At 43.0% G+C, this 23086-nt stretch overlaps 1 protein-coding gene and 1 long non-coding RNA gene across 2 annotated transcripts in view; one reads left to right on the top strand and one right to left on the bottom strand.

Annotated features, from left to right (window-relative positions):
* Positions 1 to 8641, bottom strand: part of LOC311516956 — a 28871-nt gene extending 20230 nt beyond the window's left edge. Inside the window, exon 1 of the long non-coding RNA XR_014710538.1 lies at positions 8422 to 8641. This is a non-coding gene — a long non-coding RNA (uncharacterized lncRNA). The remainder of the gene's footprint in view (positions 1 to 8421) is intronic.
* The window catches only part of CREB5 (cAMP responsive element binding protein 5), a gene marked incomplete at its 5' end in the record, with an annotated part of 353505 nt that overhangs the window by 185788 nt on the left and 144631 nt on the right, over positions 1 to 23086 (top strand). The window lies entirely within an intron of this gene.

Here is a 23086-nt window from a genome sequence, read left to right as displayed (position 1 = left end):
GATGGCATTTGGATTGACATTCCAACACCTTCCTTAGTCAGTACAGCAAAGCTTCAGCATTGCCAGCTGACTCTTTCTTTTCACACTGGAATTTAGTAATACAGTTGAGTGTGTATGTGTGCATCAGCTACTATTTTTATGCACCATTTAATCTTCATTTAAGGCCAGATTGAGGCTGTCCCTTACAAGGGAGTGCAGTGGAGAGGGAGTGGGTAAGGGTCCTCCCTACTCTTTGCACAGCCTCTAATAAGAGCCAGGCACAACTGCAGCCCTAATATTAGGGATATGTTCGCTCCCATCTGCACTAAGGGATGTACAGAATTTCAAAGGAAGCGAGGAGCAGGCAAGGCTATGGCCTCGCTACATGCACAGGAAGGAGGATGTCCTGAGGTCCCTTCCAAACTTGATAGTCTATGATTCTATGACTCTTTGTTGCATTCTCTGAAAGAGGGCACTCTCCAAAGGACAATGCGACTCCACACTTCCTCTTACTATGGGATGTGCCTCAGTAGCACAATTGAACCTGGAAATGGCAGAATTTTTTTCAAGTCATCAGTGGTCTTGTCTTCACTTGAGCTTTTTTTTACCTCAGGTAAGATGCCAATTAAATCGAGGGAGTTAAAACTCTGAGTGTAGACTTATCTTTACTGTTATTGCACATTTCCCGAAAAACCAGAAGGAAGAGAGTACGAAATGAAGTGATGCCCATCAATAAACTGAGCGTGCAAGCTGCCTTTCCGTGATGATGAAATGTGCAAGGAAATGGTATGATGTATGAAAGAGGAAGGTTTGTTCTGTTTTGAGACTGCTTCTTTGCCGGGAAAAAAGCAGGGCACCAAGATGAGACTTAAAAAAAACAAAAAACAAACAAAAAACCCTTCTCCCTCTTAACTCAGAGGACCTCCCTTTTTTGTCTTTTCATGTGGTTTTGCAGTCCATCTAGTCTACTGCATCAGAAAGGAAGTGAAAAAGAGAAGTCTCGGTGGCATCTTCCTGCTGCAGATTTCTCTGATAGCCAGTTGCTGTTGTCTCCAAATATACTGCAGAAACACTAGGCCTCTTTTTCAAAGCCATTCAAAAAACAGTAGTAAGGCAGGCTCAAGATTGCTCTGTGGTTGCTTTTGATAATGCAGAGAATCATCCTGAAAGTGACTATAGATCAGAGGTGGCCAGACTGTGGCTCCCAAGCCCCTCCCACATTCTCCACCTACCAGACTGCAGGGGGCGGAGCTCAGGACCTCTGCCTTGCAGTGGGGTGGTGAGGTAGTGGCTTCTGCCCAGCAGGGAGAGAGGTCTCAGGGCTTCAGCCCCACAGGGTGCACCTGCCGGGGCTCGGGACTTCAGTAGGAGCAGGGCTGAAACACTGAGCCCCGGCAGATGACTCCCAAGGTGCTGAAACCCTGACTCCTGGCAGGTGTGCCACAGCACTCAAATTTCTGAAGATTGTCATATGCGTCATAAACTTGGAGAAGGCATTATTTCAGTGCATGTTGCAAACAAGGTATTAAATGAGAATGACCTGAATTTGCTATTTGTTCACCTTCCATTAACTTGGTTTAACATATTCAGGTGTTATAATCACTCTCTCTTTTTATACAGTATTTTATATCAATGAGATTATTTTTCTTTGTCAGATTTCAAGTAGAAAAGTTAAGGCCAAAGGCCCAGCAATTTTCATCTGTATCTTGAAAGAATTATGGGAAGCACAGCATTTGTCTTACAATACTTGGGCCTTCTCCTGCTCCATTAAAGCAGATCATCTAGTATCACCTCCTGTATCTGACGGGTCGCTGAACACCACCAGCCATGCCCAACAACTAGAATTAGACTGAAGTATTCCAGCCCTCAAGAAACTAAACTATTGTATGCCATAGGCAGAGAACAGGAGAGACCAAACTACCTGATGTCCCTGCAATGGCAGAGAATTGATTAAGTGAGATATACCCAGATGATGATATACCTAGCAAGTGGACACATCCCAGGCTTCAGAGGAAGGCAACTCCCCAAGGTCCCTGCCAATCTGACTTGGTGAAAAATTCCTTCCCAACCCTGAAGTCAGTGAGAATATTGCCTTTGACTTGAATGGAAGAAGGACTGATAACTTTAAAGAGTAGTATAAATTGTTATCCTTGTCTAATACAACCATTGTACTGTTGTAGTCATGAAGCGCTAGATCCTGGCTTCAAATCATGTACCACTGTAGATGTGTATCACACTAGAAAGTGCTCATGAAACCATCATGCCACAGGCAGCCATAAAGTCTCTGGTGCTGCTAGGGTTAACCATGTAGCAGTGACAACCACACAGCAGTGACCACTGCTATGCCCTTTAACAGGTCAGTAGCCTCCATGACAGCCCAGCTGTAGCCTAGTGCACCTGCCCTTGGTCCACATCTTTTGGGGAGTCAAGTGATGCTGTTGGTTTTAAATGGCAAGTGCAGTGACCAAGGTTGTATCTGATCTCCCGTCAGCAGCAGAAGGGGGAAGGAAGGCACCTTGTCTCTTCTCCTCCATGCCTACCTTTATTATTATTATTAATTATTTGTATTATCATACTGCCTACTCACCTCATCGTGGACCTCATCGTGCTAGACATTGTATAACGAACTGTGAAGAGCTTGGTACAGCCTGTTTTTAAATGTAGTACCATGTATGGAATTGCAGTTCAAGTCTTAATCCCTGTAGGTTGAGTGGGCTGGGAGCATTGAGTCCATGTATTTAAGCTCTTTGAAAGATCAGAAAAGAATAGCTGTAGTTGTATCAGAAATTATGTTCTACAACTCAGGAAAGAGTTGCCCTCTTCATTCAGAAGGCCAGTAGTGAAAACATAGGGACTGAGGGTCGGGGCAGGCAGGAGTGAAAACCAGAAAGGTCCCTGGTCTTCCTAGCATGTTAGGGAGGGCCGTGTCCCACTCGCTACTCTGCCTTGTCTATCTACCTTACCCCTTCAAAAAAGGAAATTCCACTATGTCCAGCTTCTGCAGCCCAAACAAGGCTGCACAAAAAAACGTTTTCAGGACCTAAATAAATGTACATGGGGTTCAGATCACTGAATTGAGCCAAACAGTGTTGTCATCTCTCATTTCGTCATGTATCTCACAATATTTGTTTTTTTTTTTCCTTTAAAGTCCTAGCTGCCGTACTGTTGTACATCAAAATCTCAGCTAAAAGTTTCTGGCCCACATGGTTGTGGAAAAGAGCTAGAAAATTTAACCTCCTAAAGGTTCAAATACCAGAAGGCAAACAAGAATTTTAAAAAAGACCTCATAATTTTAAACTAATTTCCTCATTTTGGGGGGTCCTGACTCATGATTTTTGAACACTTGGAATTGACAATACCACGTAATTCAGAAGTACCCTGAATCAGAAAAGTTAGCAGAGGAAAAGGCACAGTAGCTCCTTGCAGGTGGATATTTACCATATAACAAAGTAAGCAGACTATTTCAATACCCAAAAGATCTTTCTTGAAAAAATATTTGTGAATAGGATTTGTCAGAACCTGAGGTGTGAGATGGATCAGATTCACATACTGTAATAGCCTAAAAATTATACTCAAATTTCCAAAACACCATTCTGCAAAATATGTCTGCAACTTTTTGCAATACTTTAAAAAAAAAAAGTGAAATGTCCAATCCAGGGGGTGGCCAACCTGAGCCTGAGAAGGAGCCAGAATTTACCAATGTACATTGCCAAAGAGCCACGGTAATACGTCAGCAGCCCCCCCATCTGCTCCTCCACCCCGCTCCCAGCACCTCCCACCCACCAGCAGCCCCGCCAATCAGCACCTCCCTCCCCACACCTCCCAATCAGCTCTTCTGTGGCATGCAGGAGGCTCGGGGGGGTGGGGGGGGAGGGAGGGCACGGCAGGCTCAGGGGAGGGGTGGGAAGGGGTGGAGTGGGGGCAGGACCTGTGGCAGAGCCAGGGGCTGAGCAGTGAGCAACCCCTGTCACAGTGGAAAGCTGGCGCCTGTAGCTCCAGCCCCACAGTCGGGGCCTGTACAAGGAGCTGCACGTTAACTTCTGAAGAGCCGCATGTGGCTCTGGAGCCACAGGTTGGCCACCCCGGTCCAACCTTTGTTTAAGCAATGATCAGGTGAGGGAGGGAGAGTAATGAGTTTTACAAATTGGTAATTTTCCAGATAATTGAATTAATAAGTCCCACAACAGTAATTTTTTATTCAAGAGACTACATGGAAGAAATCTTTATGCATCCTCATAATGCTGGAGATCATTGTGTGTAGCACAAAAAAAATGTAGTTGTTTTTAATGACTTTTAAGCATATAAACTGTTACAAAGAAAATTCCTAAACAGGCTATAATTTTTACTGTGTCCTGATTTGTCATGCCTGTTCTGATTATGTTTAAAACGTAAGATCACAGCTAAGTTAAGTATCAATTTATACTTTACTGGTGTAGCGCCTCAACCTTCAGGCCTTGCTCCCCCCAACTTCCTCTTGCTTCTTTAAGAATTGTACATTGAAGAGTACAAGGCTTTTCCCCTTCATTTCCGCTGAAACATTTTCCTATGGGGTTTGCAGCCACACATGCATGATATTACTGCGTGGGAACCAGCAAATTAAATTCTTTTTATTTATCACTATTTAGTATTAAATAATTGGTTTGGGGCATTCTGCTGCAGTCTTTGTACAGTTCTTTCTAGCACAAAACTCACGTTTTAAATCAATGGGAGTTTTACCTTAGTAAAAACTAAAATCTCAAGGAGTGGACCTATAGCAATTGCCCTGGTCTAAGTAGGGACAGAATTTAGCTTTTGATATACTTATATTATGGGATGTTCAATGTAACCTTGCAAGTAATATTTAATATGTAATACCTATAATCATTCTATCTCTAAATAATAGATGAAAGAAAAAAATCAATCAAGCATGGAGTTGTAACGTTATAATGTAAAGTACTCTGGAGTAAAAAGAACAGGAGTACTTGTGGCACCTTAGAGACTAACAAATTTATTTGAGCATAAGCTTTTGTGGGCTACAGCCCACTTCATCAGATGCATAGAATGGAACATATAGTAAGAAGATATATATACATACAGAGAACATGAAAAGGTGGAAGTTGCCATACCAACTCTAAGAGGCTAATTAATTAAGATGAGCTAGTATCAGCAGGAGAAAAAAAACTTTGAAGTGATAATCAAGATGGCCCATTTCAGACAGTGACAAGAAGGTGTGAGGATACTTACCATGGGGAAACAGATTCAATTTGTGTAATTACCCAGCCACTCCCAGTCTCTATTCAAGCCCAAGTTAATGGTATCTAGTTTGCAAATTGATTCCAGTTCAGCAGTTTCTCATTGAAGTCGGTTTAAATGTATGTATTTTAAAACAACAGTTTTAAAAAAAATCTTTGTCTTTAATTTTTCCACCCAGCAACACCCCCACTCCCTCCCGAAAAGAGGACAGGCTGTCTAGGTTACTGCTCCCTTACACATGTTCACACGCATGCATACACATCAACAAAAAGCCCATAAGCAGTCCAGGTCATTGCTCTAGCGCTCCAAAGGAGATATATAGTTTAAAACTGTTGTTAAGTTAATTCTCCACTGACTGAGTTTCTTTGATTAATGGATGTTGGCATCTTATGCTGAAATTTTCTGATTTGCCAGCAATTATGCAATAGAAGAGCCAAATGTCCTGGTCTGGAAGAACAGAAAAAAACTTTTTAGGTTATTTTCAGGGATGGTGGCAATGGCCCACATTATGCAGTTGTGTGAAGAAGGAAAAGAGGTGTGTAAAGAAAATTAGTTGCTGAGTGACATTATTTTGTTTTTGTTGTTGGGTTTTTGTGTTTGTTTGGTTTGGGTTTTCTTCAGTTACTAGGAAAAACAGGACTGGCGCTGGAAAACAAGTATGTCTTCTAGCAAATATATTACAGCATGTGCCAGGGAAATTTGTTGAGAATCAAAGTAATGAATGGCCCAACCCTGAAACCCTTCCTCACCCTGAGGGCATTTACTCAGTCACATAATTAATGGGTTACTCAAATGTTTCAATGCTATACTCAACCTGAGTAAAGGCTATGGAACTGGACCCTGTGGGACCCTGGTCTGGCCTGCACTTAAAACTTAGGTCAGCATAGCTATGACTCTCAGGGGTTTGACAAATCCACATCCCTAAGCACCATAGTGATGCCAACCTAACCCCAGGAATAGACACAGCTAGATCAATGGAATAGAATAACGCTTCTGTCCACCAAGGGCTTGGGGAGGTGGTGTTTCTGCACCAATGGGAAAACCCCTTCCATCATTGTAGACTACGTCTGTGCTATTTGGTTATGCTGCGTTAGCCACAGTACCATAGTTATGCATCTGTAGTCCCCATAGTGTAGCCATGGCCTCTTAAATGCATGTTTAACTTTATTCATGAGTTTCAGTAGGGCTACTCACTTGAGTAAAGTTCAGTTTGTGTGTAAGTGTTCAGTGCCTCAGTAAAAGAGTTAGTAGTGTTCTTTTACCAACTTAATTATCTCCACAAAACCAAGCTCCTTGGGAATATGGGACGGTAGTCTGACAAACACGTTATTCTTTTTTGTGTATATTTTTTCCCCTACCACGCTAATCACTCTTAACAATAGAAAGAAGAAAAAAAACCAAAAACAAACAGAAAAAAAACAAAAAAACCCCAATTTAATTGGCACCCGATTTATGGACATGGTCATAATCAATATGTAGCAAAATTCTTTTTCCTTATTGTTTTACTTGTTATTAAAGAAGCAAAACTCACTATAAATTCTGATTTGCACGAAATTATGTAGGCATATAAATCTTAGGAACTAAGAGGTTTTGCACTAATTTCATAGCACTTCTATTGTATTTAGTATAATTTTTTACTTTTAGTTCTCAGTATTTTTCTGGTAGATTCAGGGAGCATGAGAAGAACAATTCACTAGCTAATTTAACCTCTAAAAATTGTCCTAGCTGTAAATGATAGACTGTAGCATAATGACTATAACATGTATTAATTATATTTCAAAGACTGAGTCCTAATCTTGTAAAAGTTTAACTTCTATGGTGGTGGTGGCGGGGGGGGGGGACTTTTTCATCAGTGTGATTATGGAGTAATTAATTTTTATTACTTCTCTAAAGCAGAAATAAAAAAAAATTCAGCCATTTCACATGTATTGAAAAGCAAATTAACAAAAAGAGGTCTGCTGTATACAATTGTGCTATCTGTTAAAACAACCATGTTAGAAAAAGCTTTTTGAATGGCCAAGTTAAAGCTAATATGACCCGCTCCAGAAATTCAGTGCCCCAGACTTAGGAGTTTTAAAATGAAGAGGGGCAACAACTTAACCCCATTTTTTGTCTTTTGTTTTGGCTGCTTAAATAGCTAACACAACTTTATATGGCTGAATTGCTCTTTTAGCAGCTCTTTTTTTATCCCCACGTGAAATATTTTGGATCAAATACAAATAATTTGTTACAACCTGTAGATATGAAGGTACTAATGTAATACTGTGTGATTCCTATTTGAAAGTAATAGCCCATAAAAGATACTATTTTTTTACTCATTTAGAAAGTAGAATTGGAAACTGACAGCTACAGACAAAAGTATTTGACTTATAGTTTTTGAAGTACTTCAAAGTGATTTTATTGAAAAATTCAGGTTATTCCTTTGGAACAGAATTTTTCTTTCTGTAACTATTAATTAACCTTGTTCATTTATCCTTGCTCTAATCAGCTGCTGTAGGTACTGGTAACTGTTCATAAATATGAAGTTTCATTTGAATTCTGAAGACAGTAGCACATTAATTATACATTTATTTGATGTCTTTACCCATCCCTTTTCCTTTACCGTGGCTTATTTCATGATTATAATTCCTTGAATTTGCCTTAGGCAACTGTAATTTTTATTCCCCCCACTTTTCAAGGCTCAGAGCTATAGGAATCACTTCACACTATTTATAACTTGAGGAAGACGGGCTTATTCAGAAAGAATAGCCGCTTGTGAATCAGGCAGTAGATTGTACTCAGTATCTAAAAAAGATAAACTCTAGTGGTGAGGTCACACTTCTCTGAAAAAGGCTAAAATATTTTGGATGAGCTATAACACTGAAGTCTTGACAGGATGTCATCATTAGGGCCATATTTCAAAAAGACATGCAGTTATATACATACATTTGTGTGCAACTGTATGCTTAAGATGCATTTGCCTTTTGTGTGTACAATGTGTGTACAAACTAGGTGATCAGAATCAGCCATTTGTGCCCGCAATAGCCTGGTTAGAGAGCTTACAGTTGTGATTGTGTGTGCAAGTAGATGCACGCTTTGGACATTGTGCACATTCAGTTACACATCTAATATTAATAAAAATCAGGCTTGATTGTACTTTTATCACAAGAGCCAGGGGATTTACAGCAGTGTTAAGGCCAAATTCCCTTATGGCTATTACTTTGTTCTTACCTTTGCATGCTCTTTGATTGATATGGTAGACTTCCTCCTTTTCGATTCCTAAACTGGTGCATAGTGCAGCTGTCACTTGTTTTGGCTGGTGCTTTGTTCAATTCCACAGATGAACAGCCACATTTTGTTGATGGCCGAATGTCTGCTGGTGAGGATGAAAACCAGGTAATTCTGGGCTGGGGCAGGACACAGTAAGGGATGACATTGTTTCTTCTTCCCCAGGCCTAGGCAGGGATGGAGGAGGGGTAAGCTGAGGGCAGAGGTGAACTCTCTGCAATACTGCGACCCCTTTTACAGGTCTTCAGGAGAGTTACAAGTTAATGAATAAGTTAATGCTGAACATTCCATCTGGTGTGCAGCCGCCCTTATCTTCCCTGCACTTGCCCGAAGTACTCTCACTGTCTATCCACCACTAGGTGCAGCATGACAGCTACTCTATTTAACAGTACACAGCAGCATTACACAACAATTTAGAGATGGGATTAAGGAGAATATTGTATCCATCTGAAACTACAGGAGGTCTGTGTGGATAGAATATAAGAACCCAAAGTGGTACTTAACCAGGAAAACTTGTGAACACCTCTTGTGAAAAGGGTTATGGGGTCTTTAATTGTCACTTTAAGTAGTAGGACTTCGGGTTTATTTCTCTTTGGAAAGACCCTCTTCTTCATAGAATCATAGAATATCAGGGTTGGAAGGGACCCCAGAAGGTCATCTAGTCCAACCCCCTGCTCAAAAGCAGGACCTATACCCAATTAAATCATCCCAGCCAGGGCTTTGTCAAGCCTGACCTTAAAAACTTCTAAGGAAGGAGATTCCACCACTCCCTAGGCAACGCATTCCAGTGTTTCACCACCCTCCTAGTGAAAAAGTTTTTCCTAATATCCAACCTAAACCTCCCCCCCGCAACTTGAGACCATTACTCCTTGTCCTGTGCTCTTCCACCAATGAGAATAGTCTAGAACCATCCTCCCTGGAACTACCTCTCAGGTAGTTGAAAGCAGCTATCAAATCCCCCCTCATTCTTCTCTTCTGCAAACTAAACAATCCCAGTTCCCTCAGCCTCTCCTCATAACTCATGTGTTCCAGACCCCTAATCATTTTTGTGGAAATGGACTCTCTCCAATTTATCCACATCCTTCTTGTAGTGTGGGGCCCAAAACTGGACACAGTACTCCAGATGAGGCCTCACCAATGTCGAATAGAGGGGGACGATCGCGTCCCTCGATCTGCTCGCTGTGCCCCTACTTATACATCCCAAAATGCCATTGGCCTTCTTGGCAACAAGGGCACACTGCTGGCTCATATCCAGCTTCTCGTCCACTGTCACCCCTAGGTCCTTTTCCGCAGAACTGCTGCCTAGCCATTTGGTCCCTAGTCTGTAGCTGTGCATTGGGTTCTTCCGTCCTAAGTGCAGGACCCTGCACTTATCCTTATTGAACCTCATCAGATTTCTTTTGGCCCAATCCTCCAATTTGTCTAGGTCCCTCTGTATCCTATCCCTGCCCTCCAGGGTATCTACCACTCCTCCCAGTTTAGTATCATCCGCAAATTTGCTGAGAGTGCAATCCACACCATCCTCCAGATCATTTATGAAGATATTGAACAAAACCGGCCCCAGGACCGACCCCTGGGGCACTCCACTTGACACCAGCTGCCAACTAGACATGGAGCCATTGATCACTACCCGTTGAGCCCGACAATCTAGCCAACTTTCTACCCACCTTATAGTGCATTCATCCAGCCCATACTTCCTTAACTTGCTGACAAGAATACTGTGGGAGACGTGTCAAAAGCTTTGCTAAAGTCAAGGAACAACACATCCACTGCTTTCCCTTCATCCACAGAACCAGTAATCTCATCATAGAAGGCGATTAGATTAGTCAGGCATGACCTTCCCTTGGTGAATCCATGCTGACTATTCCTGATCACTTTCCTCTCATGTAAGTGCTTCAGGATTGATTCTTTGAGGACCTGCTCCATGATTTTTCTGGGGACTGAAGTGAGGCTTACTGGCCTGTAGTTCCCAGGATCCTCCTTCTTCCCTTTTTTAAAGATTGGCACTACATTAGCCTTTTTCCAGTCATCCGGGACTTCCCCCGTTCGCCACGAGTTTTCAAAGATAATGGCCAATGGCTCTGCAATCACAGCCGCCAGTTCCTTTAGCACTCTCGGATGCAACTCATCCGGCCCCATGGACTTGTGCACGTCTAGTTTTTCTAAATAGTCCCTAACCACCTCTTTCTCCACCGAGGGCAGTCTGGGAGCTGACCTTGTTTGTGAAGACAGAGGCAAAAAAAGCATTGAGTACATTAGCTTTTTCCACATCCTCCGTCACTAGGTTGCCTCCCTCATTCATGAAGGGGCCCACACTTTCCTTGGCTTTCTTCTTGTTGCCAACATACCTGAAGAAATCCTCCTTGTTACTCTTAACATCTCTCACTAGCTGCAGCTCCAGGTGCGATTTGGCCCTCCTAATTTCATTCCTACATGCCCGAGCAATATTTTTATACTCTTCCCTGGTCATATGTCCAACCTTCCACTTCTTGTAAGCTTCTTTTTTATGCTTAAGATCTGCTAGGATTTCACCGTTAAGCCAAGCTGGTTGCCTGCCATACTTACTATTCTTTCGACACATCAGGATGGTTTGTCCCTGTAACCTCAACAGGGATTCCTTGAAATACAGCCAGCTCTCCTGGACTCCTTTCCCCTTCATGTTAGTCCCCCAGGGGATCCTACCCATCCGTTCCCTGAGGGAGTCGAAGTCTGCTTTCCTGAAGTCCAGGGTCCGTATCCTGCTGCTTACCTTTCTTCCCTGTGTCAGGATCCTGAACTCAACCAACTCATGGTCACTGCCTCCCAGATTCCCATCCACTTTTGCTTGCCCTACTAATTCTTCCCGGTTTGTGAGCAGCAGGTCAAGAAAAGCTCCCCACTAGTTGGCTCCTCTAGCACTTGCACCAGGAAATTGTCCCCTACGCTTTCCAAAAACTTCCTGGATTGTCTATGCACCGCTGTACTGCTCTCCCAGCAGATATCAGGAAAATTAAAGTCACCCATGAGAACCAGGGCATGCGATCTAGTAGCTTCCGCGAGCTGCCAGAAGAAAGCCTCATCTACCTCATCCCCCTGGTCCGGTGGTCTATAGCAGACTCCCACCACTACATCACTCCTGTTGCTCACACTTCTAAACTTAATCCAGAGACACTCAGGTTTTTCTGCAGTATCGTACTGGAGCTCTGAGCAGTCATACTGCTCCCTTACATACCGTGCTACTCCCCCATCTTTTCTGCCCTGCCTATCCTTCCTGAACAGTTTATAACCATCCATGACAGTACTCCAGTCATGTGAGTTATCCCACCAAGTCTCTGTTATTCCAATCACGTCATAATTCCTTGACATCACCAGGACCTCCAGTTCTCCCTGCTTGTTTCCAAGGCTTTGTGCATTCGTATATAAGCACTTGAGATAACCTGCTGATCGCCCCTCATTCTCAGTATGAGGCAGGAGCCCTCCCCTCACAGACATTCCTGCCTGTGCTTCCTCCCGGTATCCCGCTTTCCCACTTACCTCAGGGCTTTGGTCTCCTTCCCCTGGTGAACCTAGTTCTTGCAATACCCAGATCCATATGCCAACCAACTGGACCCAAGTAGTCAATCCCTTTTAGTATTTATTTGGCCAGCAGGGCTTGGCTAATTAGCAAGAGTTTTTGGACTATGTATTGTGATAATTGCAACATTTGCTTCTCAGCTATTTGTATCTGTTGTCTGACTGTGACTAAGAACAAGGTGATCTGTCTCCTCTTGCATCAGCCCCCGCACAATGAGGGAGCCAGTCATAATGCAAGGATTGTGTGGAGAGACATCCACATGTGCAAATTGGCTATGCTATCTTTGCCCCGGTGAAAGGGCGCAGAACACATAGGGCTTGACTGATCAGCAGTTTCTCACAGCTGTCAACACTCACTCATGTATGTGCTCACCTATGTGAGTAAGAGTTGCACCAGAGGGTTCCAAGGTGGGCATCAGTGTGGCTTGGATCATATCTCCATTCCCTAAAGTTGTTCACTTTTTAAGCCATGTCTACAATTTGTGTTTTGGTCTGTGGTTTCATTGTGTGTGAGCTGATCCCCTTGGTGCCATGGTCTGTCATGACTTCTTATTTAGAAACACACACACAAAGCTTGTGTGGGCATATCCTGTAGTGATACGTATTCAACACCCCTTTCTTCCTTAAAAGGATTCCCAATTGCTGCAATGCAACCTATCTGTCTGGCAGCTCAGACATTTTCCCACACACAGTAAAAGTGACTAGTACCAGGTTTCATTGGAACACTGATCTTCAAATGCAGCTTGTCAGATTAATAACTAAATAACCTAAAACAGAGCCTTCTTTCATAATTCCTACCACTCTGTCTTTAGCACCTACCTATGAGTCTGGTCTTTTTGTTTCTCTTTAATTAATTCTGAAAAATTCCGGCTGCTCAGTCTATCCTTTGTAATATAGCGGAACCAATCAGCAATCTTAAACCAGCTGGTTAGCTATATGCTGGCATGGCTCATTAGTGCAGTCATAAACTTGTTCATCAAAATATTCTGGGGATGTTTTTATTGCTTTATTATGTTTGTAAATCTCTTTGTTTGCACACACTGAACACTGATTGAGATGAATGATGAACTGCTAGTTATAATTTCCGGGATGTTTACTGAGCAGGTATAATAGCCTGGCTTATGACTCTCTCATGCTTTTAATCAGTTATTGCTGACATCATTCACTCTGCACCTATCACCTCTTTAATGAATAGACACCAAATCAACTATGTGTACAAGACCATGTCATATACAGTTTGAGCACTGGCAGTAATTATTGCTAATGAAATAATACAAGGAGCTGCTGATTTTCTGGCTCAGCATCATTTCTGCAGGCAATTGTCCAACCCTGTACTTGCCTGTACCAAAAGATACTGCTTATCTCATGTATTAGGATTCCAAACGTAAGCCCTATTTCAGTGTCTGCCTAAGAGCTCTCTATGTAGAAGCTTGCAGAAGAAAGTGAAAATAGTGGATGCTGCTTATCTATCTGCCAATGTCAATAAATAAATTAAAAAGCCATTTTCCTCAAAAACATGCCCCTTATCGAGACTGGCTTCTGACTGCTTTTCACTCTGCTGCTATTTGCCCCCCAGTCTGTGTCTTCTTTGTAAAAGATTATTCAGATTTCACAGCTGTGCCAAAGAGCTGCAGCATGCACCAAAAAGAGCACGTCTGCATTAATTCACACAGAAATGTAGGCGACAGTATCAAATAGACTGCTAGATGAGGTCTAGCCCAGTGGCCCACCAGCAGTTCATAATGTTCCCAGGAGGACGCAGGCTAGGTTTCTCAGGCTCCAAGCTGATTAAAACAAGGGTTAATGCTAAGGCCATATCGAGTCTCTAGTTGGGGGTTAGAAGGGTTAGTGGAAGAGGCTGACAGCTGCCTCACAACTGGAGGTAAAAGGGGCAGAGACAGCAGCTGCTAATTTGGGAATAGCAGAGAAAGATGGTAAAGAACAAGTTATAGCTGAATATGCTTATGTTTTTTCTTAAATTATGTGTGTGTGTGTGTGCGTGCAGTAAATTTATAGAAATGTCTAAATAGACATAGAAGACCAAAGCTAAACAGCAATATGCTGTGCATACTGCTCTCTTAAAGCACTGAAGCCGCATTTCAGTTCTGTATTATTTATTATTAGATAAGCACCAAAAGAGCGCTCAGTGTTGTACAAGACACAAAATACAGACATGCCCTATCCTAAAGACCTTGCAATGTAAGCAATATCTGACACAAAGCAGACAGGACCCACTGGGAATAACTAGTGTGTTTTTTAAATATGTAGTTTATGATTGGGATTTTCAAAGGAAGCTCTTTTGAAAATCTGAGCCTGTATCATGTTATTGTTGATTAATTCTTGTGAGCCACACAGATGTGCATCTCTGTGAGGGATTTAAATGAAAAGAGGTTGGCAGATCAGAATTAGAATGCAGCAAAGTCATTGCTGGTGGAAGGCACAGAGTGTTGGATGTATAGGGGTTTGACGTTGACATCCTGTAGCATCATTTTAAAAGTAGAGAATGTACCCCATCATGGACATAGGCATCAATCATCAGGTTAGAATCTGGTTCCAAACTTCTCCAAAGTTCAGGAGTGTTTAGATCCAAGGTTTCATTGGGCCCTTCTCTATTTAAAAGCATAGTGGACTTGCAGGTCCCATGAGATTTCACAGCAAAGAACCCACAGGGGACCACAAGGGTTTTCTGGGGCTGCAGTATGTTCCCATGGCCACTTCCAAATCCATAAAACTTCATTTTTGTAATTTAATGTATCTGGCAGAGAATAGACATGTTTTTAAAAGCTCTGTTGAAGTTAGAAAAATATCTATGGGGGAACCTTTCCACTATGTCCAAGATGGTGGACAAGAGAGAGTCTTTGGGAGCTTTAAAAGCTTATAAAGTAAGAGTCCCTTTGAGAATTGGCAAAGCTCAAACAGACCTTTAAAAATAAATAAATGAATGAAGCTTAGGGGACTTCAAGCAAGGTAATGTGACACCTGCAGTTTGCCCAACAAATACAGCATACTTTTCCAGTAACAGCCATGTGTCAAATTCTGCACTGATTTACTCCTCATGAAGCTCCACTGTAGTCAGTCAATAGGTCTGAATAAAAGGTAAAACAACGTAGAATTTGCCCCCCATGTGTTTTCCTAAAAACCATTAGTGCTACTTTTTAATTCTAAACCCCATAAAATAGTCACACTAAAAGGTACACTAAAGTAAATTACTAATAGAAGTGGTAAATTGGAGTCTTTGTGCCTATCTACCATAAACTTTTTGTTTCCAAAATGTATTTATTATTTACTGAACAGAGCAGATTTTTAGGGTCAGCTAATACGCACCCACAGTATTATGTCTAAACTAATATAAAGATTATGAAATGGCTCTTGAATTCTGGATACAATAAGAACTTTTTAATTGGCTTCCCAAGATGTCACTAATGCCCCCTAAATGCTCTGATCTGAATTTCATTTTTATGGCTAGATTCCATTTCATAATGTCAGTAGAGCAGTCCAGGTTAAGCATTTCAGGGAGATTATGCACATCTTTCAGTCAGGGGTGGGTTAAACTCATCCAGTCTTTGGCCTTAAGCCTTGCACACCCCAACATCTAATCCAGGCTTTAGTTACCCAGAAAATTCAGAAATGCACTACGTACCATATCTTCGCCCTTAATTCTTTTACCTGGGGTTTCAGCAGATTGCATAACAAAGAAGAGGAATAAAACCTGTTGCCAGCTCCCTCCGCTAACCCCTTGCTCTTTGGCTACTTTTCCCATGTCCTGTGAAGTGCCTCAGATTACTGAAAATGAAACATACCGCCATGCATGTCTTTTTTTTTTTTTTTTGTGGCAGGCAGATCAGTAGTTGCTCTATTAGGTTGCACCTGGAAAGGTCTATAAAACATTTCCTTCTCGATTGTGAGTAGATCAATCTTAACATAAGAATTCATGCCTATGTAATTATGCCAGTGTCAGCTTATTAGATACTTCCCAGAAAAATGGTTGGGAATGTTGATATAAACATAAGCGAAGTTTTATTGAATTTTAGTTAGAATTTAAAGTGTAGTAGCTGTCACTTAAAATAACAGATTGATGTTCTATTGTGTTGTCCTTCTGAAGATTTCAAAACTCTTTGCAAACAGCTAGGCTTTGCAACACCCCGTAGAGGGTCTCTGTTGTGGAAATGAAGCCTCCTTTGTAGTGCAATGCTGCAACTCTTTAATAGCACACAGCTAACACTCCCAAAGAATGTATGTCCAGAGGCAATGTCCTATGGATTTGAAACTTCAGGAGACTGTAGTTACTTGAGTTGGAATGATGGTGATATCAGCCAGGCACCCTCACTAGAGCTGATCAGAATTTTCCCCCCTACTTTAGAAAACTTTGGAAAACTTGTTTAATTTTTATCAATAATTGTTATCAAAATTTTCAGTGGAAAAATTGTATGCATTGTTGTTGTAGCCGTATTGATCCCAGAATATCGGAGAGACAAGGTGGGTGAAGTAATTTATTGGACCAACTTTTGTTGGTGAGAGAGACAAGCTTTCCAGCTTCTTCAGGTCTGGGACCTGAAGTTGGTCCAATAAAAGTCCATCAGAAGTTGGTCCAATCAAAGATATTACCTCGCTCACTTAGTGGAAAAATTGACCTTTAATAAACAAACAAACAAAAACCATTTTTTATTTTATTTTTTTTTTAATGAAATATTTAAAGAAAAACAGCCACTTTCCAAAAATGTTCATTTCCAGGAAAACCTAGTTTTCCATCAAAAAAAGATTTGCTGGAAAATTTTCTAGCAGCCCTAATGCTCGTATTTATGAATAGTTCTATGGGCTCTTTAATGGGTACAAGCAGTCAGTGTCTAGTGGACAACATAGGCGGAGAAGCTTTTTCTAATTTAATATATTTTCTTTTGCGTTTATTAAAAGCAGAAACATTGTTGTCTTCCTCTTTTGCTCAGTCTACACACCTCTCTGGCTTAAAAGATTGGTGGCGATTTCTCACAGGAGCAAACTTGAGGAAAGGAGAATGCTTGGTGGTGAAAACTGGCCTTGGCTAGTTTGACTGAGTATAGGTATCTTAGGGGTAAAGAGTGACTAAAAAGATTGAAAGTACCTGCCCTATCTCAGAATGAGTTATAAACTGTAGTCCTGAAGGGAGCTAAGCCCTAGTCAGGAAGTAGGGCCTCGATTTCCAAAGATTTTGGTGTTGCAGTGCCTCACTGATTTAGGAACCTAACTCTCATTTTCAAGAGGAATTTAGGCAGTTAGGAGCCAAAATCCCAAGTGCCTGAATCACTTTTGAAAATGAGATTTAGACTCCTAAATTATCTAAGTTTTGCAGTGCTGAGTTCAGCAGTGCACTCAGCACTTTACAAATCTCTACAAATTTACTTTACAAATCTGAGCTTCTCCATGGGAGGTGCCCTTTCTCCAAGGGAGAAACACATCCTGGACCTTGGGGTAAGAGTACTCTGCTGATGGAATGCTGTACAAGAGTGTCACATACTCTGAACTTGCTCTATTTTGGGACTGTGAATGTTGTTGAAAAACTAGGGACTCTTCGCAGTGAGAGAACCCTGCAGTCAGTTGAAATAAAATTCTTTCTAAGACCCACAATGGTGGCGTGCCTCAGTCTTTGAATCTTGAAGTCCACTGAACCCCAGCGAACTTGCTGTGGCTGTCACAGCTAGTCCCCCTATTTATCCTCATTTCATATCTTTGTGTTATGAACGAGACCCTTTCCTTCTGCTGGGTCATGCAGTGAACCTGTTGTGTTTATGAGGTGAAAGCGGCTGTGATGGCACACAATGAGCATACCAGCTTCACAGCAGGATGCAACAGGAAGCAAAGAGAGGTGGAAGGAGTGGGCCCTATAATTAGCAAATGCAAGAACATTTGAGTAAAAGATTGATAGAGGTCTGTTTTTTATTCAGTCACTGTAAATTAAGAGCCAAAGCACACTGTCCATTTGTTTGTGTGCTATTACTTTTGTGCAACTTTCAGCCATTTTCACTCGTGCAAACAAAAATGATAGAATTTATAAAAAGAAAAGGAGACTAACCAATTTATTTGAGCATGAGCTTTAGAATAAATAAAATAAATAAAAAAATAAATAAATTTAAAATAAATAAATTGGTTAGTCTCTAAGGTGCCACAAGTACTCCTTTTCTTTTTGCGAATACAGACTAACGCGGCTGTTACTCTGAAACATAGAATTTATAGGCACCAAAGCCCACTTTCATATGCAAAATGAGCAAAAGTGTATTATGTAAAAATGGATAAATGCCTTCATTGTATCCACAAGTGATTGTACCCAAACCTGCACTCATAAGCAACTTGAGTTTGTGCAAGTAGATGCCAGATTTAGTGCCTTTGAAAATTTCGTCATAAAAAAGTTTGCCAGTATGATTGGCCCCTTTTTAAGACAACTCACACAGATTTTTGTACATTCTAACATGCTTTCTTTCTTTTCCAGTGGGGGTGGTAAATCTATCCCTTAGGATAAACTGCATGCATGTCTGGAGGGAGGAAATTACTTAGAGAACTCATAAAAACAGAATGTAATTCTTTTTCGAGGCTGAGTCACAAAATGCAAAAAAATTTCCTTGCACCTTTCTGTATTTTTTATTTACAGTAACAAACAGTTAATTGATTTATTTGTGATCATTAATTACACTGATTGGACCATAGGGTTGCCAACTTTCTAATTGCACAAAACGGATCACCCTTGCCCCGCCCCCTGCCCTGCCTCTTCCCTGAGGCCCTGCTCCTGCCAGGCCCCTTCTCCGAGGCCCCACCCTCCACTCACTCCATCCCCCCTCCCTCTATCACTCACTCAACCCCACCCTCACTCACTCGCTCATTTTCACTGGGCTGGGACAGGGGGTTAGGGTGCAGGAGGGGGGGACGCAGAGGTGGACGTGGGCCGTACGGGCTGGTACTGAATACCGGCAAGAAGTGGCCGCTGGTACAGGCCCGTATGCAGCTGACGTTAAAGTGCTGCTGCTGCCCCTTTTGCCCCCCTGCCCTGGTCGGCGGCCCTGCCAGTAGGGATCCTATCGGCCGGACTGCCGACAGGTGTGGGGGGGCAAAAGGGGCAGCTGCCCTGGGAACTGGTGATTTAAAAGGGTGGCACAGGCTGGGCAGCGCAGAAGTGCTGGCTAAGGGAGGCTGACCCCCCGAGCCCTGCTTCTGCCGCCCAAGGCTCTGCCCCTTCCAGGGGCCCGGAGCCAGGCCCCCCGCACCGGTAAGTCTTTTGTGCTACTTTCATCCCTGGGGTGAGGGCTCTGGCTGGGAGTGCAGGCTCTGGGGTGAGACCAGACATGAGGGGTTCAGGGTGTGGGAGAGGACTGTGGGGTGGGGCCGGGGATGAGGGGTTTGGGGTGCAAGAGGGGGCTACAGTCTCGGGGGTGGAGCCTAGGGGTTTGGAATGTGGACTCTGAGAGGGAGTTTGGGTACGGGAGGGAGCTCAAGGCTGAGTCAGAAGGTTAGAGTGTGGCGGGGGGGTAATGGCTCCAGTGGGGGGTGCAGGCTCTGGGGTGGGGCCAGGGATGAGAGGTTTGGGGTGCAGGAGGGGGCTCTGGGCTGGGGCCGAGGGTTTCGGAGTGTGAAAGGGGGATCAGCACTGGAGATTGTGGTGCAGGAGGGGGTGCGGGCTTTGGGAGGGAGTTTGGGTGCGGGAGGGGGCTCAGGGCTGGGGCAGAGGGTTGCGGTAAGGGAGGGGAACAGGGAGTGGGCTCCGGGAGGCGCTTACCTCAGGGGCTCCCAGAAGCGGCAAAATGTCCCTTGGCTACTAGGCATAGGGGCAGCCAGTGTACAGTGCCCCTGCCCATAGGCGTCGCCCCTGCTACTCCCATTGGCTGGCATTCTTGGCCAATGGGAGCTACGGAACTGGTGCTTGGGGCGGGGGGGAGCACACAGAGTCCCCCTGGCCGTGCCTACTCCTTGGAGTTGAGGGACATGTCACTGCTTCCAAGGAGCCACGCAGAGCCAGGTAGGGAGCCTGCCAGCCCTGCTCCAACCAGACTTTTAATGGCCTGGTCAGCATTGCTGACCAGAGCCTCCAGGGTCCCTTTTCGATCCGGTGTTGCAGTTGAAAACTGGACATCTGGCAACCCTATTGGGCCATTGCTTTTTGCTTTCTTCTTTAGGCCTAATGCACACATCACTTCATTTGCCTTTTATGTTGTGATAGCCACTTTGTTACAAGATTTCCAAAGTTTGTCATCATTTAAATAGATCTCTCTCTCTCTCTCTCTCTCTCTCACACACACACACACACACACACACACACGGTACATAAATTGGATTGAAAAGAAGAAAGTTACAGGCAGATGATAGTTGCCCTCTGAAACAACAGGCAAATTAGCCAGCTGTGAAGGAAGCTGACATGTTGTACTAAAGCAGAAACACAATATAATAGGGAAATGCGGTTCTTTGTTCAGATCCGTTTCCTATTAACACTTAGAATGTTATGCTTGTGCATGCCATCCCTTGAGGACCGCTTGGTTGGCCTTACATGAATAACAATGGAGTATGTAAAATTGCTAGATGCATAAAACTACTGTGCAATCATCGAATGTTCTCTCTCTGTGTGTTTGTGTTTTTAAATCTGAAATCTGAGCTATTTATTGCATGAAACTTTGAGTTAAATACTATTGTATTGCCAGGGGCCAACTACTAACATTAATTTTAAAAGGTGAGAGAGCCCAAGTGAGAGTCTATGGCAATTGGAGCATGATATTTCAAAAAGCTGGCTATTAAGGAGGAACAAACCTTTTCAGTAACAAAGGGATAGGGCAGAAACAGAGGACATAATGCCAGGTAGGTGGCCTGGCTGCATGGGCTTCAGTGAGTAGTTATGAGTCTGATGCCAGATGAAGACATCTGTTTCTCTGCTCTGCAGATATTCAAGTAGCTACATGTATATGGTGCAGAACTGGTGGATGGTTCACCTTGAAGCATTGTTTCCTGTAAGTGGGGTTAAGTGGGAGATAAAAGACTCAAAACAGCAGCCTGTGTGTCAGATCCAATATGCCTTGGTCTAATTGGGGGATAGTTATTTTCTGGAGTCAGAGGAACAGATGTTGCCAGTTTTAGGGGGAATGCCCAAGCCAGAGACAGTTGGGCACAAAAAGAAAGAGCTGGGGGAGAAACAAGCAAACTTTGGAAGTTTAGAAAGATAATGACAAATGCACAAAGAGCCTTTTCCCCAAAAAAACATAAGTACTTATCCTATAGATACGTAGGGATCATCACTTCAGCCATTTGAAGGCATGCAGCCACACTTAATAGTTTGGGATAGAAAATAAATAACACCATATACGGTGAAACAACAAGGTAAGGAAATGGACCAAATGTAATGCTCTAAACTAGCATTGCTTCTCTTCAGTACTGCTCCATGAGATATTTACCCACCACAAGGGTCAGGGCCTCATTTTTATGCCTCGCTGAAGAGACAACACTTCTAGCTGCATGGTATCCTCTTATATCATACTGGGACATTGGTTCAAGACTGATTCAAATAGACAAGTGCCACCCGCTGCATTACCAGCACCATTTCCTACAGCACCTTGGTTTTCCTTGGAGGGCTCTCTGCTCAAGCCCAATCCAGCAGAGTGTGACCCTCCCGAGGAGCACCCAGACTGTGAGGCAACTCACCACCACCTGCCCCTAGTGTGAGGAAGTCTTGTTTGTGCTTGCTGTGGATCAGCTTCCTGAAGCCACCAGCCTCTGGCAACACACACACTATCTCAGACCTCTGCAGGCCTAGCTCTTTCTGTACTGGTTAGCAAAACCACACCCCAACCCCCGAGACCTCCCAGTGTTCCCTGCAGTGTCCAGCCCCTTATCCACTGAACACATAGAATTACCAGGCCTACTGTTCCCAGAGGAACAGCACACTGCAGCTTATTTGTTATACTTCAGAACACAGCTCTGCTGAACACACAGCACTTAGGTTTATTTGTAATGAAAACAAGAATAAGTTTATTGTCAAAGAACAGAGATTCAAGTGATAGTGAGGAAGGGTATTGGAAACAAATGGTTACATATAAAACAGAATCATATTGTGTCTTCTAGAGACTAAATTTATCTCACAAGTTCTCGTCCTGTCTACGGAAGCTTACCTCACCCAACGTTCTTGCCAGTGTTTTCAGCCAAGCCTGGGTGAGATCCCTTTTTCAGGAAGAAAACTCGCTGCCCATTTACTTCTTAGATGAAGGATGCCAGGGTGTCATTGTTGCCCCCAGATACACCAGAACAAACTTTTGATCGGCACCTCAAGGTAGGGCGTCCCCGCACCTCTGTTTACATCTTCCTGTTAGTTTTCGTCTGAAGTCCATATCAGCTCCTCATTAGCATTTGACTTAGAATGCTAATGGTTGCCGATTGTGAATCAGACAAATACATAGTTGATGTGTAAACTGATAGATAGGTAAACATCTCTTCTATGAAAGAGAGCCTGCTTTTCACCTTTGCTGGAGACCAGTCCCTATACACAGACCTTAAGAACATAATTTTCTTTGAATATACATAACTCATTACACAACATCCACACATGCATTTTGTAATGCTATTGCTGACCAGTGTAACACAAGTTTTTATTAGAGCTCACATGACACCCTTGTGAACCAGAAAGTAAATACCAGACCCAGCAGCATCCTGTAACACTTAGGCACCCCTTATGCCCTCTGCCAGTTGGCATCAGGAGGTCCCTGGATCACACACAGTTTATGAGATCTGACAAGCTCATAGCCCAAGAATGTGGTGGTACAGTGGTATTTGTTGAGTCTTCAGTAGAAATGTTGATAAGGACATGATTTTTCTGTGCATTAGACAGATGCAGGGTAGGCAGAGAGAGTAATTTGCAGACTCTTCTGCCTTGGAAAATGTGCATCCATATGATATATTCACTTCACAAAATCTCATTGCACTGTTCACCTCTATGTTGGTGAGGGCATGAGCTGAGAAAGGAAGGTATATAGAAACAATCTGAAGATTTAGAAAGTAGTCTTGTGGTCTGTAAATGCAAAGGAGAAATGTATCTTGGATTATAACCTTTACTGGTGCT

The sequence above is a fragment of the Lepidochelys olivacea genome (assembly GCF_965140295.1).
Source record: "Lepidochelys olivacea isolate rLepOli2 genome assembly, chromosome: 2".
In the NCBI taxonomy this organism is placed as follows: domain Eukaryota; kingdom Metazoa; phylum Chordata; order Testudines; family Cheloniidae; genus Lepidochelys; species Lepidochelys olivacea.
Note: the sequence above shows the minus strand (reverse complement) of the source record. Positions and strands in the feature narration are given on the sequence as shown.